Below are 18,949 nucleotides of genomic sequence, written 5' to 3'. Positions count from 1 at the left end.
TGCCATATATTTGTAGTTATAAAATTTGCTGTGCATTATCAGGAACCAACTCTTCCTTTATACAGACAGAGAGACAGACAGACAGACACACACACACACACACACACACACACACACATTTTTAAATAAACAATTGCTCAAGTAAAGTGGTCTTTCAAATATCACTATGATTCTGGGGATTATTTTAAGTGTATAGGGGAAAATGCATGATGGCATACTTCAAAAATTTGAATGAAGTCATCGTCTCTTACTCATATAAGGTTTATTAAAGATATTTAATCAGTGAGAAAGAATGAAATATTTACAATTTTCATGTAGACAGTAATGATGTCCAATGTGTATGGCATAAATATATCAACCAAGTCAGTGGAATTTTCCAATTTATTTTCAATCAAAACTTTCTTCAGAAATTACATCTCGTAAGACTATATTTCATCAGTTACTCATCCATCTTAAGGGAACATGATTTTCCAATGGATAAAATTAAGAATGGAAATTAATCTCAACTGGATTATGTAATATGGGTGCCAAATACCATACCAAATAAGCCAGGAAAGGGCAAGTGGCAAAGTCATGCTCCAAAAGAGATCCAGAAACAGGATCAGGGTGACTTTTCTTTCTCGAACCTGAATTCTTTCAGCAAGCTCTCAATGCACAGTCATGGGCCTTGGTATGGATGAGGTGGTGGGGAAGCCAGGCACTGGAGAAAATGAACCTATTTGCATAGGAGAACATACACCTGCACAAGTAAAATGTCCGCTCATTCCTAGACCAAAGCAGATGCTCATTTTGTGTCCCTTCTGTGGTCCCTTCTGAGGACAGGGTCAGGTTATTTGTGCTTACTGTTGCATTCTCAGCACCCCAACCTGTTCCTGGAAGAATACATATGCTGAATAAATGTTTGGTGAATGAATAAGTTAACAAAAAAAATAAATAAACAAACACTGAGTCCTACTTGGCAAAATGCTGATGAACAGCCAAAGGTTGCCGAACAACTCTCATCCTGCTAATTCTGTTCCTAAAAATCAGAGAGGGAAAGAAAGAGAGAAAGAGAGAAAGAGGTGGGGGTGGGGGGCGGTGAGGGAAAGAGGGAAGGAAAGAAAGGAAGGAAGGAAGGAAGGAAGGAAGGAAGGAAGGAAGGAAGGAAGGAAGGCAGGCAGTCAAACCCCAATCTAGAAAAACAAAGTTGGATCTACAAGTGTATCTCTTTTTTTTTGTTTTGTTTTTCAATATATGAAATTTATTGTCAAATAGGTTTCCATACAACACCCAGTGCTCATCCCAAAAGGTACCCTCCTCAATACCCATCACCCACCCTCCCCTCCCTCCCACCCCCCATCAACCCTCAGTTTGTTCTCAGTTATTAACAGTCTCCTATGCTTTGGCTCTCTCCCACTCTAACCTCTTTTTTTTTCCTTCCCCTTCCCCATGGGTTTCTGTTAAGTTTCTCAGGATCCACATAAGAGTGAAACCATATGGTATCTGTCTTTCTCTGTATGGCTTATTTCACTTAGCATCACACTCTCCAGTTCCATCCATGTTGCTACAAAAGGCCATATTTCATTCTTTCTCATTGCCACGTAGTATTCCATTGTGTATATAAACCACAATTTCTTTATCCATTCATCAGTTGATGGACATTTAGGCTCTTTCCATAATTTGGCTATTGTTGAGAGTGCTGCTATAAACATTGGGGTCCAAGTGCCCCTATGCATCAGTACTCCTGTATCCCTTGGGTAAATTCCTAGCAGTGCTATTGCTGGGTCATAGGGTAGGTCTATTTTTAATTTTCTGAGGAACCTCCACACTGCTTTCCAGAGCAGCTGCACCAATTTGCATTCCCACCAACAGTGCAAGAGGGTTCCCGTTTCTCCACATCCTCGCCAGCATCTATAGTCTCCTGATTTGTTCATTTTGGCCACTCTGACTGGCGTGAGGTGATATCTGAGTGTGGTTTGGATTTGTATTTCCCTGATAAGGAGCGACGTTGAACATCTTTTCATGTGCCTGTTGGCCATCTGGATGTCTTCTTTAGAGAAGTGTCTATTCATGTTTTCTGCCCATTTCTTCACTGGGTTATTTGTTTTTCAGGTGTGGAGTTTGGTGAGCTCTTTATAGATTTTGGATACTAGCCCTTTGTCTGATATGTCATTTGCAAATATCTTTTCCCATTCCGTTGGTTGCCTTTTAGTTTCGTTGGTTGTTTCCTTTGCTGTGCAGAAGCTTTTTATCTTCATAAGGTCCCAGTAATTCATTTTTGCTTTTAATTCCCTTGCCTTTGGGGATGTGTCGAGTAAGAGATTGCTACGGCTGAGGTCAGAGAGGTCTTTTCCTGCTTTCTCCTCTAGGGTTTTGATGGTTTCCTGTCTCACATTCAGGTCCTTTATCCATTTTGAGTTTATTTTTGTGAATGGTGTGAGAAAGTGGTCTAGTTTTAACCTTCTGCATGTTGCTGTCCAGTTCTCCCAGCACCATTTGTTAAAGAGACGGTCTTTTATCCATTGGATGTTCTTTCCTGCTTTGTCAAAGATTAGTTGGCCATACGTTTGTGGGTCTAGTTCTGGGGTTTCTATTCTATTCCATTGGTCTATGTGTCTGTTTTAGTGCCAACCATGCTGTCTTGATGATCACAGCTTTGTAGTAGAGGCTAAAGTCTGGGATTGTGATGCCTCCTGCTTTGATCTTCTTCTTCAAAATTACTTTGGCTATTCGGGGCCTTTTGTGGTTCCAAATGAATTTTAGGATTGCTTGTTCTAGTTTCGAGAAGAATGCTGGTGCCATTTTGATTGGGATTGCATTGAATGTGTAGATAGCTTTGGGTAGTATTGACATTTTGACAATATTTATTCTTCCAATCCATGAGCAGGGAATGTCTTTCCATTTCTTTATATCTTCTTCAATTACCTTCATAAGCTTTCTATAGTTTTCAGCATACAGATCTTTTACATCTTTGGTTAGATTTATTCCTAGGTATTTTATGCTTCTTGGTGCAATTGTGAATGGGATAAGTTTCTTTATTTGTCCTTCTGTTGCTTCATTGTTAGTGTATAGGAATGCAACTGATTTCTGTACATTGATTTTGTATCCTGCAACTTTGCTGAATTCATGTATCAGTTCTAGCAGACTTTTGGTGGAGTCTATCGGATTTTCCATGTATAATATCATGTCATCTGCAAAAAGTGAAAGCTTGACTTCATCTTTGCCAATTTTGATGCCTTTGATTTCCTTTCGTTGTCTGCTGATGCTAGAACTTCCAACACTATGTTAAACAACAGCGGTGAGAGTGGGCATCCCTGTCGTGTTCCTGATCTCAGGGAAAAAGCTCTCAGTTTTTCCCCATTGAGGATGATGTTAGCTGTGGGCTTTTCATAAATGGCTTTTATGATCTTTAAGTATGTTCCTTCTATCCCGACTTTCTCAAGGGTTTTTTTATTAAGAAAGGGTGCTGGATTTTGTCAAAGGCCTTTTCTGCATCGATTGACAGGATCATATGGTTCTTCTCTTTTTTTTTTGTTAATGTGATGTATCACGTTGATTGATTTGCGAATGTTGAACCAGCCCTGTATCCCAGGAATGAATCCCACTTGATCATGGTGAATAATTCTTTTTATACGCTGTTGAATTCGATTTGCTAGTATCTTATTGAGAATTTTTGCATCCATATTCATCAGGGATATTGGCCTGTAGTTCTCTTTTTTTACTGGGTCTCTGTCTGGTTTAGGAATCAAAGTAATACTGGCTTCATAGAACGAGTCTGGAAGTTTTCCTTCCCTTTCTATTTCTTGGAATAGCTTGAGAAGGATAGGTATGATCTCTGCTTTAAACATCTGGTAGAGCTCTCCTGGGAAGCCATCTGGTCCTGGACTCTTATTTGTTGGGAGATTTTTGATAACCGATTCAATTTCTTCGCTGGTTATGGGTCTGTTCAAGCTTTCTATTTCCTCCTGATTGAGTTTTGGAAGAGTGTGGGTGTTTAGGAATTTGTCCATTTCTTCCAGGTTGTCCAATTTGTTGGCATATAATTTCTCATAGTATTCCCTGATAATTGTTTGTATCTCTGAGGGATTGGTTGTAATAATCCCATTTTCATTCATGATTTTATCTATTTGGGTCCTCTCCCTTTTCTTTTTGAGAAGCCTGGCTAGAGGTTTGTCAATTTTGTTTATTGTTTCCAAAAACCAACTCTTGGTTTCGTTGATCTGCTCTACAGTTTTTTTAGATTCTATACTGTTTATTTCTGCTCTGATCTTTATTATTTCTCTTCTTCTGCTGGGTTTAGGCTGCCTTTGCTGTTCTGCTTCTATTTCCTTTAGGTGTGCTGTTAGATTTTGTATTTGGGATTTTTCTTGCTTCTTGAGATAGGCCTGGACTGCAATGTATTTTCCTCTCAGGACTGCCTTCGCTGCGTCCCAAAGCGTTTGGATTGTTGTATTTTCATTTTCGTTTGTTTCCATATATTTTTTAATTTCTTCTCTAATTGCCTGGTTGACCCACTCATTCTTTAGTAAGGTGTTCTTTAACCTCCATGCTTTTGGAGGTTTTCCAGACTTTTTCCTGTGGTTGATTTCAAGCTTCATAGCATTGTGGTCTGAAAGTATGCATGGTATAATTTCAATTCTTGTGAACTTATGAAGGGCTGTATTGTGACCCAGTATATGATCTATCTTGGAGAATGTTCCATGTGCACTCGAGAAGAAAGTATATTCTGTTGCTTTGGGATGCAGAGTTCTAAATATATCTGTCAAGTCCATCTGATCCAATGTATCATTCAGGGCCCTTATTTCTTTATTGACCGTGTGTCTAGATGATCTTATCCATTTCTGTAAGTGGAGTGTTAAAGTCCCCTGCAATTACCACATTCTTATCAATAAGGTTGCTTATGTTTGTGAGTAATTGTTTTATATATTTGGGGGCTCCGGTATTCGGCGCATAGACATTTATAATTGTTAGCTCTTCCTGATGGATAGACCCTGTAATTATTATATAATGCCCTTCTTCATCTCTTGTTACAGCCTTTAATTTAAAGTCTAGTTTGTCTGATATAAGTATGGCTACTCCAGCTTTCTTTTGGCTTCCAGTAGCATGATAAATAGTTCTCCATCCCCTCACTCTCAATCTAAAGGTGTCCTCAGGTCTAAAATGAGTCTCTTGTAGACAGCAAATAGATGGGTCTTGTTTTTTTATCCATTCTGATACCCTACGTCTTTTGGTTGGCGCATTTAGTCCATTTACATTCTGTGTTATTATAGAAAGATACGGGTTTAGAGTCATTGTGATGTCTGTATGTTTTATGCTTGTAGTGATGTCTCTGGTACTTTGTCTCACAGGGTCCCCCTTAGGATCTCTTGTAGGGCTGGTTTAGTGGTGACAAATTCCTTCAGTTTTTGTTTGTTTGGGAAGACCTTTATCTCTCCTTCTATTCTAAATGACAGACTTGCTGGATAAAGGATTCTCGGCTGCATATTTTTCCTGTTTAGCACACTGAAGATATCGTGCCAATCCTTTCTGGCCTGCCAAGTTTCAAAAGAGAGATCAGTCACGAGTCTTATAGGTCTCCCTTTATATGGGAGGGCACGTTTATCCCTTGCTGCTTTCAGAATTTTCTCTTTATCCTTGTATTTTGCCAGTTTCACTATGATATGTCGTGCAGAAGATCGATTCAAGTTACGTCTGAAGGGAGTTCTCTGTGCCTCTTGGATTTCAATGCCTTTTTCCTTCCCCAGTTCAGGGAAGTTCTCAGCTATTATTTCTTCAAGTACCCCTTCAGCACCTTTCCCTCTCTCTTCCTCCTCTGGGATACCAATTATGCATATATTATTTCTTTTTAGTGTATCACTTAGTTCTCTAATTTTCCCCTCATACTCCTGGATTTTTTTATCTTTCTCTCAGCTTCCTCTTTTTCCATAACTTTATCTTCTAGTTCACCTATTCTCTCCTCTGCCTCTTCAATCCGAGCCGTCGTGGTTTCCATTTTGTTTTGCATTTCGTTTAAAGTGTTTTTCAGCTCCTCGTGACTGTTCCTTAGTCCCTTGATCTCTGTAGCAAGAGATTCTCTGCTGTCCTCTATACTGTTTTCAAGCCCAGCGATTAATTTTATGACTATTATTCTAAATTCACTTTCTGTTATATCATTTAAATCCTTTTTGATCCGTTCATTAGCTGTTGTTATTTCCTGGAGATTCTTCTGAGGGGAATTCTTCCATTTAGTCATTTTGGATAGTCCCTGGAGTGGTGCGGACCTGCAGGGCACTTCCCCTGTGCTGTGGTGTATAACTGGAGTTGGTGGGCGGGGCCGCAGTGCGACCTGATGTCTGCCCCCAGCCCACCACTGGGGCCACAGTCAGACTGGTGTGTGCCTTCTCTTCTCCTCTCCTAGGGGCGGGATTCACTGTGGGGTAGCATGGCCCGTCTGGGCTACTTGCACACTGCCAGGCTTGTGGTGCTGGGGATCTGGCGTATTAGCTGGGGTGGGTAGGCAAGGTGCATGGGGGCAGGAGGGGCAGGCTTAGCTCGCTTCTCCTTAGGTGATCCACTTCGGGAGGGGCCCTGTGGCAGCTGGAGGGAGTCAGATCCGCTGCCGGAGGTTTGGCTCCGCAGAAGCACAGAGTTGGGTGTTTGCGTGGAGCGAGCAAGTTCCCTGGCAGGAACTGGTTCCCTTTGGGATTTTGGCTGGGGGATGGGCGAGGGAGATGGCGCTGGCGAGCGCCTTTGTGCCCCGCCAAGCTGAGTCTGTCGTCCGGGGGCTCAGCAACTCTCCCTCCCTTTGTCCTCCAGCCTTCCCGCTTTCCGAGCAGAGCTGTTAACTTATGACCTCCCAGATGCTAAGTCGCGCTTGCTGTCGGAACACACTCCGTCTGGCCCCTCTGCTTTTGCCAGCTAGACTCGGGGGCTCTGCTTGGCAGGCAGGCTGCCCCTCCGCCCCGGCTCCCTCCCGCCAGTTCGTGGAGCGTGCACCGCCTCGCCGCCCTTCCTACCCTCTTCCGTGGGCCTCTCGTCTGCGCTTGGCTCCGGAGACTCCATTCTGCTAATCCTCTGGCGGTTTTCTGGGTTATTTATGCAGGTGTAGGTGGAATCTAAGTGATCAGCAGGACTAGCGGTGAGCCCAGCGTCCTCCTATGCCGCCATCTTCCAACCTCCTAGTACAAGTGTATCTCTTATTGGTTTTACAGTTTTACGAATTCTGTATGCTCTCTTAGTCTGAGGCAATACTAAGAAGCAAAAGTTTTGTACATTCTTCAACATTCCTGCAAGATATTTCCAGTTTTTATATGGTGCTGGAAAAACTAAACATGTTCCTGAAAGAAATCAACAATCCACTAAATTTCTAATCTTATTCCAATTAAGTTTCTTGATGTTCTATAAAACCTTTCCATGGTCCTGCCATTTCTGAAATTTCAGCAATTCATTCAATCCCTGTGCCCACTATACCTTGGCAGTGCACAGGTTTATGGGAAAGACTGACATCTACATAAATCCATGGATTGAAGGCAAGGGAATTATCACTACTGGGCTAGAAGCTTCACAGAAGGCATCTGAGACAATTATGCAATGGATCCAAAAGACCTCAACTGCTAAATGGAGAGGAGAGGACATCACAGGCAGAAAACAGAGTCTGAGTAAAGGTACCAAGGTGAAAGATCATGGTATAGTGACATCAAACTGTTCTTACTGATGCCTAGCATGTGAACCCAGACAAATTACCTTGACCTTTCTGGGCCCCAGTTTCCTCATCTACAAAATGGGAATAATAATAGCACCACTTCACAGGGCTGTTGTGAAGATTCACTGAAATAATGGACAGCAAAGTATGATAAGAAACAGAAAGCAAAATGGTGGTTACCAGGGGCTGGGGGGAGGAGAAATGGGAGATACTGTTTAACAGGTACAGAGTTTCATTTGGGGATGATGGAAAGGCTGTGGAGATGGAGAGTGGCAATAGCTGCACAGCAATATAAAATGCATTTAACACCACTCGGCTGCATGCTTTAAAAATGGTTAAAATGATAAATTTTATGTTATGTGTATTCTACTACCACAATAAAAAAAAATGCAAAACGAAACCAAAAATAAAGTGCCAGGCTTGCTCAGCAAGCAACACAGTGTAACTGAAACCAAGAACACTAGGAAAGTAGTTGGGGCCAGAAGCAAAGAGTTTTGAGTATTAGGCTGATGAGAAGTATGAATTTGATCTACCCTAGTATCCTGTGGGAACACTTGGAAGTGCTCTTACTTGAATTGATATTTTGTAATGACATAATCGACATTGGTATTTTACGAAGATCACCCTGGGAATGAGTTAGATGATTACAAGGAAGTTGAGGCTGAAAGAAGGGATGCCAATTAGACTTCTGCATTTTAAAGTGTGCCCCCCCCCCAGCATGGTTGGTCTTGCCTGAAAGCAAATTCTCAAGCTGCTCCAGATCTGCTGAATCAGAATCCTCATGCTACAAGACCTCTGGTAATGCCTACACACACTAACCTTTGAGAAGCATGGGGTTAGAAGACCTGAGGAGTTCAGCCGGTAGACGTTGAAGACTTGCAGTGGGACAGTGGCAGCAGAGATGGAGCCATAATCACCAAGATTTATGGAATTTAGTACATACATGCTAGGTTCTGTGTATTGCAAAAACTACCATTTAATCCTCACAATAGTACCATGTGACAGGTGCTATTACTTCCATTTCTCACATGGAATACCAACAAGTCATAAAAAGGAGGGACATTCTGCCACTTGCAACAACATAGATGGAACTTGAGAGCATTATGCTAAATGAATTGAGACAGAGAGGGGCGCCTGGGTGGCTCAGTCAGTTAAGCTTCTGACTTTGGCTCAGGTCATGATCCCACGGTTCGTGAGTTTGAGCCCCACATAGAGCTCTGTGCTGACAGCTCAGAACCTGGAGCCTGCCTCAGATTCTGTCTCCCTCTCTTTCTGCCCCCCACCCCCTGCTTGCATTCTCTCTCACTCTCTCCCTCTCTCTCAAAAATAGTTTTTAAAAATTTAAAAAGAGAAAGACAAATAGTGTATGATCTCACTTACATGTGGAATCTTAAAAATATATACCACATAGCAACAGAGAACAGATTGGTGGTTGCTATAGGTGGTGGATGGGGGTGGGGGATATGGGAGAAGATGGTCAAAAGGTACAAACTTCCAGTTATAAAATAAATGAGCTCTGGAGGTGTAATTTACAGCCTGGTGGCTAAAGTTAACAATACTGTATTGTATATTTAAAAGGTGCCATGAGAGTAGATATTAAAAGTTGTCAGTACAAAGAAAAAAACTGTGACTATGTAATGTGATGGATGTTAACTTATTGTGGTAATCGTTTTGCAATATATACATAAATCATTATGTTGTGCACCTTAAACTTAAACACGGTTATGTGTCAATTATATCTCAATAAAACTTTTTTTTTTACCTAATGACCAAGTTCTCTCCATTGTTTGTTATTGAAATTCTATTAGCATCAGTTGTACAATATAATGATTCAATAATTCTATACATTTCTCGGTGCTCATCAAGATAAGTGTAGTCTTGATCCCCTTTATCTATTTCATATCCCCCTATTCCCCTCTGGCAACCACCAGTTTGTTCTCTGTATTTAAGAGTCCATTTTGGGGTTTTTTTCCCTTTGTTTTGTTTCTTAAATTCCATATGAGTCAATAATACTGGAAAAATTTTTTTCAATTAGGGTTTAAATAACTTGTCTGAGGTTACATAGCTAGTACCTGACAGAACTGGGATTTGAATCAGTCTGTAAACATTGGTTTCATCATCTCCTCTGTACTTCTTTTCAAACCTCAGGGAAAATGAGTTTGCCCTGTCTTGTTCCACTACCCACTTTCTTTCTCTGTTATTAAACTCAGATGATTACTCTGACAGATCTCTAAACTATTTTGGAAGCCCAATTGATATGGACGACAGCATATGAATAAATGGGAAACTTCTGAGCTATCTAGCTACCCACTCAGGTGCAATCTTCTACATCTTGTCTCCCACCTTTGCCTGGGTTATACATGAAGCCCCTAAGTAACCTGCTTCCTAGTCAGGGATCAAACTGAATGTCCCTTCCACAAGCCTGTCCCATTCAGAATCCCAAGGCTATGCAAGAATTTGGGTGATCAGCAACAGGGAGGCATTTAATGTTTGTTCTTTTCCTTTCCTTATTTATGAAGAAAACTCAACATTTATTCCCCTTGGTTTCAACAACAGCAGTTCTCCAGAATTAAGTTTCTACCATATTGTAAAACAACCATCTAAAAGGAGTATAGTCAAATTCTTCATCTTTACCCAGTTATATGTCAAAACTCCTCAAGCATGAGCATCAACACTCTATTCCTACAAACAAAAGTTGTCAAGTTATTACCTTTCATACCTCCCTCTTCCTTGCCTGCTCTCGTTTGGGCCCATCTGATCAGCATCCATGGCCTGACTCTGGAGCCCACCTCTGCACTGTGGCTCACATTTGCCTGCTCCTGCCTTTCCTCCATGTCAGACCTCTCAGACTCAGGCCCTTCAGTTCAGTTCCTGCAACCACCCTGTTCTCATCGGTCTCCACTCTTACTCTGCTTCGGTCCATCCTCACGTAGCGGCCGATACAATCCAATACACCAACCTAATCTTGCCTCTCTTCCTGAAGTTCTCCCTTTGATCTCCCACTATCCCAGACTTACAAAGTGGCCCTGATCTCTCCAACAAGTAACTTATTCAATTCTCACATCAGCTCTATGAGGTAGGCTCTGATGTTGTCATCTCAGTTTCTCAGGAAACTGAGGCACAGTAGGGTGGCCCAAGATCACCCAGCTAGCAGGTGATCCATCTGAGATTTGAATATAAGGAGTCTGTTGTTGGGAGTTAAAAACTATACTTAGGGGTGCCTGGGTGGCTCAGCTGGTTAAGGGTTCACCTCCTGATTTCCATTCAGGTCATGATCTCACGGTTCATGAGTCTTAGCCCCACATCAGGCTCTGAGCTGACAGCGCAGAGCCTGCTTGAGATTCTCTCTCTCCTTCTCTCTCTTCCCCTTCCCCGCACACTCTCTGTCTCTATCTCTGTCTCTCTCTCTCTCAAATAAATTTAAAACAATAAAAATATTAAAACAAAAAATAAAAAAAATAAAAACTACACTAGACTGCCTTGCATCCTTCGGCCACCGTTTCCGAGAAGTCTTCCCAGATTTCCCTCTAAGTCTTTCCTTCAAAGACCCCTATATAAACTGTGCCAGGGTGCCTGCGTGGCTCAGTCAGTTAAGCATCCAACTTCGGCTCAGGTCATGATCTCATGGTTCATGGGTTCAAGCCCTGCATCGGGCTCTATATTGACAGCTTGGAGCCTGCAGCCTGCTTCAGATTCTGTGTCTCCCTCTCTCTCTGCCCTTTCCTCCCTCGTGCTATCTCTGTCTCTCTGAAAAATAAATAAATAAAAATACATACATATATACATACATACATACATACATACATACATACATACATACATTGTGCCCTGTGTGCATTAGAACGTAAGCTTCCTCAGGGCAGATTTTCTGTTCTCTATATGTACAAATTACTGGATATTTGTTTAATCCAATTAAATGTGTATAAGCACAAAAGATGATAGAGAGAATTCATGTTACCTCTTGTGAGAGAGCTAGTGCCAACTGCTTCACCTTCACAGCTCTCCTTTCTCTTTGCAAAGTTCACAATGGCAGAATATGGTCCTATACACCCAGATGATAGAAGAAAGGAAATGGGAATTTAGAATGCCAAAAATCAAAAGGATGTGGTCCTTAAGAGTCCTAGGATTTTAGAGCAGAAATGTTTTCAGAGAAATCCAGCCTGGTCAATGTCCAAAGCAAATTTTGTATACGGTTTGCCAACCCTATCATGCTTTAGGCTATTTCAAAGGGTCAGAGGATGGGTAATGGCCTATGGAAGCATTTAAACAAGATAAACGGATTCCAAGTCTCTCATATCTAATGGCTAAAGTTCTGTTCCACACCTTCTTTAATTGTTCAGGGTTATCTCCACTCAAATTCAACATTAGTTTGACTTAAAGTGCACAAAATGATGACCTGATATACATCATACACTGTGAAATGATTACCACGATCAAGTTAATTAACACATTTATCAACTCACCTAATTATCGTTTTTGTGTGGTAAGAACACTTAAGATCTACTCTCAGCAAATTTCAAGTATAAAATGCAGCACTCTTAACGACACTGACATTACTGTATATCTCCAAACTTAGTCATCTTATAAAGTTTGTACTTTTAAAACTATTGCTCATAATCCCTACATTTCTATATATGCCACTCTACACCAACCTTGATTTTCTAATAATCCATGAAATGTATAATATTCTCCTAATTGACATTTTTTTTTTAAATCTAGCAAGAACTAACAGGGAAGCACCAGTAGATTTTTATCCTATCTCTTTTAGATCTTCCTTTGATTTCCCTTAGACTTAGTCTGAATTCTTTTAGGACTCGGATAGACGAAAGCACCTTAACTTGAAAAGCTAAAGCACTGCACTTATTTGCATTCATGGAGTGCCTACTTTGTGCCAGGCTTGGCAATGCTGAACGTGGGAGTCCAAGGACAAGGATGGTACAGTCTCTGCTCTCGTGTAGTTGACAGTCAATAAAGGAAGAGGCATTTAGACCAATAGTTATAACCCTTCAATTAAAAAAGGATGTCATCATGTTAAGACAGTCTGAATTACCAAGGAACACACAGAACTGAAAAATATTGCAAACTTTTCAATTTAATTACCAAGAGTTTGTTTCTATCTCTTCTCTTTGAAATCACAGACTGGGATGGAACTTGCTGAGAATCTGTCTTCAGGCCTCTTGCTATAAGAGTTCCCAGAAGATGAAAACAACCTCCTTACAATGTTATTTTTATATTTAAGCAATAAAGTTCCTTTGGGATGGGGCCCAGACTCAGCCATATCTACTGAATTTAGCTTTATAGTAGTATGACAACAGAAAATTTTTCAAAAAAGTTAAACACAGTAATAATATTAGGTGACATTTATTAAACACTTGCTACATCCAAGGCTCTATTATTATCTTCCCCATTTTACACATGAGGAAAATGGAGTCTGGATAGGTTAGCTAACTTTTCCAAGACCACCCTGACAGTCAGTGGCAGTGCCTGAACATTTATTCACTAATGCACTGCCTCTTAGGGACTTGGCATGGGCCCTCTTTCAACACTCTTGCCCATCTGCAAATGTCACATGCCATCTCCCACCTACCCTCCTCCCACCCTCCCCCACTCCATCCTCCACCCATGACCTTCTAGCCAACTAGGAGTAATCACGAACATCTCATGTTTCTCCTAATTTTGGTTTCCCAGCCTATCAACAAATTACTTTGAAGTTATGTAGCAATCACATTTATGTCCAATACCTTTCTGCAAATGATCATGTCCTTGAAACTCACCAAAAATCATAAATATGCTGACAAACTGTCTAAACACATCAATGTCCTTTGCTGAATAACATAGGGGAGTTTGGTTTCTATCTAGGTGAGAGCCCAGTCCCTTGACAGTGATTTGTGAGACACAAGATTTGAGTGTTTGAGAATCTCTGGTCTATAGCAAAGAGTGACAGCCTGGTGAACTTCAAGACTCTAGACAGCATCAAGGCTGAAGTGCAGCAGAACTCAGTCTTTGTAAACAGCAAGAATCTTGCAGTGCATTCCATCGACTCCTTCCTCCCTCGGCTCCCTCCAGTGGTTGGAGATGATGGGTTCCAAGCCTCTGCTACACCTCTTTCCCACTCAAGAGTTCTCCCAAAGCCCCCCTGCATGTTTTTTGCTGTCATTATCCAACTGGATGATGGCATCAAACCAAGGCTAATACTCTTAGATTCACTCAAGACCCAAGAACACATTGTTGAGAAATCTCCTAGTCAGCTATTTACACAGAAAAGTTTCCCTGTCTATCCTTCACACATCATAACTCTGTCCTATCTATGCCAACTACTCGTTGATACTGCAGAAAACTGAGCTAACAGAGCTGGCTGTGCATTGCCTCTCCTTCCAGGCTTAGTCAATGGACACATTCTTCCTCTACCCTGTTCTTTTTCTCTCCCCTTTTCCATCACTTAGCCCCTGTATTCCAATATTGGTTTACTTGTAAAAGAATCAACCCAAGAATTTACCAAAAATTAAGAACGAGAAACTCACGAAGTGTAATTGATAGTTTATCTGTAAAGGAAGGAGTATAAGGAAGGTGTTAATGGGGAAGGGCAACAGAAGAAACTCCTATATCCCAATATCCTGGTTCTCTTTCCCATATAACTCTTAGGAAAAGGTAGACACTCAATTGTGGAAGTAAAGGAATGCTTCCCCTCATCAGACAACACATCTTTCCTGAAGGGCTGTGTACAAGTTAAATCCCATTTATTCATTAGACATTTGTTAGACATTTTCAAAGTGAGGACTCTATGGCAGACCCTGGGGGATAAAGAGATTAAGTTGATATGGACTGCTCTTTGAGAGATCAGACTTGTAAATAGATAACTAAGAATACAAGGTTGAAACTGCTGAAATTTAAATTCACATAAAGTGCTTTGGAAGCTGAGGAGAAGGAACAGAGATTAGGGGCACAGAGAGAACCCAGGAACAGAGGCACAGAAGCTGGAATCTGATGTTATAGGTAGCAGGGAACATCTGGGTTAAAGTAATCATACTTTTTCATAAATGCAACCTCCTGAGCTCTGCCATAGTGAAGCTCACGGTTCCCTAGCTAGTGGAAGCTTGGGCAATCATTCTTAGAGCCACAGAGAAAGCAGACCTGAAACTCCTACAGAAGAAAAAACAAATCATTATCAAAAAAAACTATTTTGATCCATTATATTTCAAGAGAACTTCAATTTCATTCCATTGAGGAAAATCAATGTGTATAATCGTGTCTAACAATTAAAATAATGTAAAGCACTAAAGTATAGTCTCCAAGACTCTAGAAGATAAGCTCGTTCTTTCTTTCCTTTTCTTTCTTTGTTTTTCTTTCTTCTTTTTTCTTCCTCCCTCCCTCCCTTCCTCACTCCCTACCTTAGATCCTTCCCTTCCTTCCTCCCTTTCTTTTCTCTGTTCTTTACTTTCCTTTTCTTTCCTTTCCCTTCCCTTTCTCTTCCCTTCCCCTTCTCTTTCCCCTTCCTTCCCCTTCCCTTCCTTTCCTTTCTTCCTTCCTTCCTCCTTTCCGTTCTTTTTCTGTGCAAGGAACCACTAGTCCCAGAATAATGGCCACATATGTCTAGAGGTCCTAGATGCCTGAATTCCAGCGCAAGGAAGCAACTTTGCATGCTTCATGACTCAGCACCCAGGTTCGCTGGGATTGTATCTGGGTCCTGGGAATATAGGGATAGGCAGGGCCATAAGCAGGCACTTCTTGGAGACAGGCCAGGCTACCAGGCTGCCAGGCTGCCACTCTTGTTCCTAAACTGGGCTGCTGAGAAGCTCCTTCTTGTCTGCACATCTCCTCTTGACCTCCCATCCTCATTTTTGCCCCAAAATTGTTACTGAATGTGTAAATAAATTAATAAATGAAGTAACCATGCTTTAATATTGGCTAAAACACTGGATTTTGCAAATTATTGTGTAAAATTTTAGAATCAAATCGAGATTATCCCCATGCTACTCTCATGATTATTTCAGTATGCCTCCTTCCCAAAACCATCTGAGGTTTGTGGGGTTCCTACAGAGTTATTCCTTTGCTCCTTACAAAAGCTGAGTAATAACTTATCATTTGACTTGGATTCTATAGATCTGCATAATACTTTACTCTTCATTATTAGTCATGTAGGGATAAAATTTCATTGCACATTATATTAGAACTTACAGAAACTAAAGGTTAATCTAGTCACTCCACTAATTCAAAAATTTTATTAAAATGACCAAGATACAACACACCTAAGAGGCTTATGTTGAACTTTCAAGTTTCTTTTTTTTTTTTTTTTTTTTTGATAGAGAGACAGAGAGACAGAGAGAAAGACAGAGAGAGAGAGAGAGAGAAAGTGTGTGTGTGCAGGCAGAGGAGCAGAGGGAGAGGGAAAGAAAGAATCCAGAGAATCCCAAGATGGGGCTCAATCTCAGTTCCATGAGATCACGACCTGAACTGAAATCAAGAGTTGGATGCCTGACTGAGCCACTCAGGCACCCCAAACTTTCAAGGTTTTTAATTATGAGCCTTTACTGGCTCACAAAATAAATATTTGCTATGAAACTATCCATGTTAGATCTACCTTATATGCTATAAAAACAGACAGTGACCTTTTAAAATTATATATTAAATAAAATTCCAATCATATTCATTGAAAAGAAAACTAGCTGAAACCTGATGCCAAGGATTTCAAAATTTTTGCAGAATGGGAAGATTACTTTTTACTGTTTCTTTAAAGAAAAGTGAATTTGTCAAACCACATGCAAATTCAATTTTCTACCATGGAAAAAGATGGGTTCTCAGAAACATGGAATTGGATTTAGTCTGTGACCCTAATGGCTCAACAGATGATTCTTCAAAAAGAAAAAAAAATCAAATAATGTATTCTGAAACTCTTTTCTTTAACTCTTCTCTGAAGTAACATATCCTCCAAGCTTCCTTGGGAGGGAAATAAACTCTTTGTTGTCACAGGTGTTATGCTGTTCCCCACACTTCCTCTCCCAAGGACATGGACATGATTACTAAAGTCCACCCTCTTTAAGCCATGCAGTGCAGAGGGAGAGGAGGAGAAATCTCTGGCAACTGTCATCCCTGTGCAATAGCACCTAAGAGTAGAGGGGACTGTGCCAACAAATGTCATTCTTTGTTTTGGGGGCTGGTCATATTTTTCTATCATCTCTGAAGCAGAGAAAGTGCTAAGCCTAGAAGCCCAGTTTCTGAACCTACTAGAGATACCACAGGAATTTTTGTTACCTTCAAACCTGCTGGACCCTAAATCAATGCAAACATTCATGGCCAGTTGTCCTAGGAAGTTTGAAGTTGCAATTAATTGCTACTAATCTTCTTGCTCAGAGATGGCTAGTAAATCTTATTCCTGGGGAGTTCAAGAATACAAGGCTCAGATGCCATTGCTCACATCTGTTAAATGGCCTAATACGAGTAACCCAGACCTTCCTAAAGGTCATTGCTCCCACAGAACACAACACCAAAGGATGTTAATAAGTATGAAGCAAATACAAAAGTGAAGTGTTACTTGGTTGTATACATTTGGAAAATGCTGAGTTAAATATAGTGAAACTGATTTTTTTTACTACAAGACATCTCAGGGGGCGCCTGGGTGGCGCAGTCGGTTAAGCGTCCGGCTTCAGCCAGGTCACGATCTCGCGGTCCGTGAGTTCGAGCCCCGCGTCAGGCTCTGGGCTGATGGCTCGGAGCCTGGAGCCTGTTTCCGATTCTGTGTCTCCCTCTCTCTCTGCCCCTCCCCCGTTCATGCTCTGTCTCTCTCTGTCCCAAAAATAAATAAAAAACATTGAAAAAAAAATTAAAAAAAAAAAAGACATCTCAGGGCTTTTCATAGGTTTTAGGAGCACTGGGAATCGCCAAGATGACTTCACTGAGTCTTTGGTTTGCTTTACTTTCCATCCTCAAGCACCTTCAATGACAAGATGCATTTTAGCTTACAAATGACAGAAAGGAAACTTTGAAAACTTAACAATAAATGTTGAATGATATCTGGGATATAAATAACTGTCTGGGATCCCCCCCAAACTCTTATGAAGGGTCCAGGGGAAAACGAATGTGGTTAACTACAGAGGTCATTTCTAGCTGGTTCATGGGTTTTAGTCTGAAATTCTCCCCCAAATGTCCCCAACACAGCCTGCCCAAAAACCTGGGCACAACTCCAGGGATAAAGGGCTCACACCTAACCTTTCTTTTAAAGAAGAGTGGAAAGCAGTGCTCACTTTGGCAGCACACATAGTAAAACTGAAATGATACAGAGAAGATTGGCATGGCCCTTATGCAAGGATGACAGCCAACTTCATGAAGCACTCCATAATTTTTATAGGTCAAATATATTTCAATAAAGCTGAAATTTTAAAGAAGGAAAACAGAAAAGACGTTCTTCTAACAGGAAAAAACCAAGAATCACAATTATTATTCATTACAAATGTGTCACCCTCAGAATTACCTATGTAAGAAAATGTTCTCTTTCATGCAAACAGTATGAGCCACAAATTAATATGCCCTTAATCTCTAACATCTAAATAATTTTGAAGCCAGAAACAAGGTAAAATCTGTTCACCAGGTGTACCACCACAGTGGAATTCCTATACTAAGGAAATATTCCCATTGTGGAATTTCAAGACTCCAAAGGACAATTTGTGTTTCTATTGGGATGTTTTTATAAAATGAACAATTTGGCATATGAGACATGTAAGTTCCATGCAATTTTTGAAAATGTATTTGTGAACTAACCAGCTGCATGCCTGGGGAAATACCCCTTCTGAAAGAAATGAGTGAGAATGAGTATAATAGTTACATTCTAAGATTTATAAACAGACTTTCTATATCTGTTCACTTGTTCATTACAGAAGTATCAAAGTTCCCAGAGAACCTAAACACCAAATTACATTCATTGCAATAAATATATATTACATTTTATTTTATATAATCACACAGTGCAAGGAAAATATGTAGGTTGAGTTTTCATTTATGAGAGAATATGATCATATACATATCTATATAAATATAAAATCAGATGCAAAAAAATTAACATTCAAGTTCAGTTCTGTTTGTATTTGTTCTCCAACTGAGTTTGCATGTGCGTATGTGTGAACACACACACACACACAGACACACACACACACACCCCTCAATCTAAAACCTACAATTTATCAAAACCAAAAATATCTTTTCTTTCCTTCACTTTACAGTTCTCTCAGGGAAATGGGTAGAGTGCTACATTTAGAGTGACCAAGTAGAATCTCTTAAGATAAAATATGAGTTGAGTTT

At 40.6% G+C, this 18,949-nt stretch overlaps 1 protein-coding gene and 1 non-coding gene across 4 annotated transcripts in view; one reads left to right on the top strand and one right to left on the bottom strand.

Annotated features, from left to right (window-relative positions):
• The window catches only part of PASD1 (PAS domain containing repressor 1), a 114,401-nt gene that overhangs the window by 75,695 nt on the left and 19,757 nt on the right, over positions 1-18,949 (bottom strand). The window lies entirely within an intron of this gene.
• LOC128773947 (U6 spliceosomal RNA) lies at positions 17,891-17,997 on the top strand. The gene has a single exon (XR_008418440.1). It is a non-coding gene; the product is annotated as a U6 spliceosomal RNA (small nuclear RNA).

Source organism: Panthera pardus, unplaced genomic scaffold (genome assembly GCF_024362965.1).
Source record: "Panthera pardus isolate Hobbes unplaced genomic scaffold, ASM2436296v1 HiC_scaffold_27, whole genome shotgun sequence".
In the NCBI taxonomy this organism is placed as follows: domain Eukaryota; kingdom Metazoa; phylum Chordata; class Mammalia; order Carnivora; family Felidae; genus Panthera; species Panthera pardus.
The sequence above is the reverse complement of the archived record's forward strand: the minus strand, read 5'-3'. Positions and strand labels throughout refer to the sequence as shown.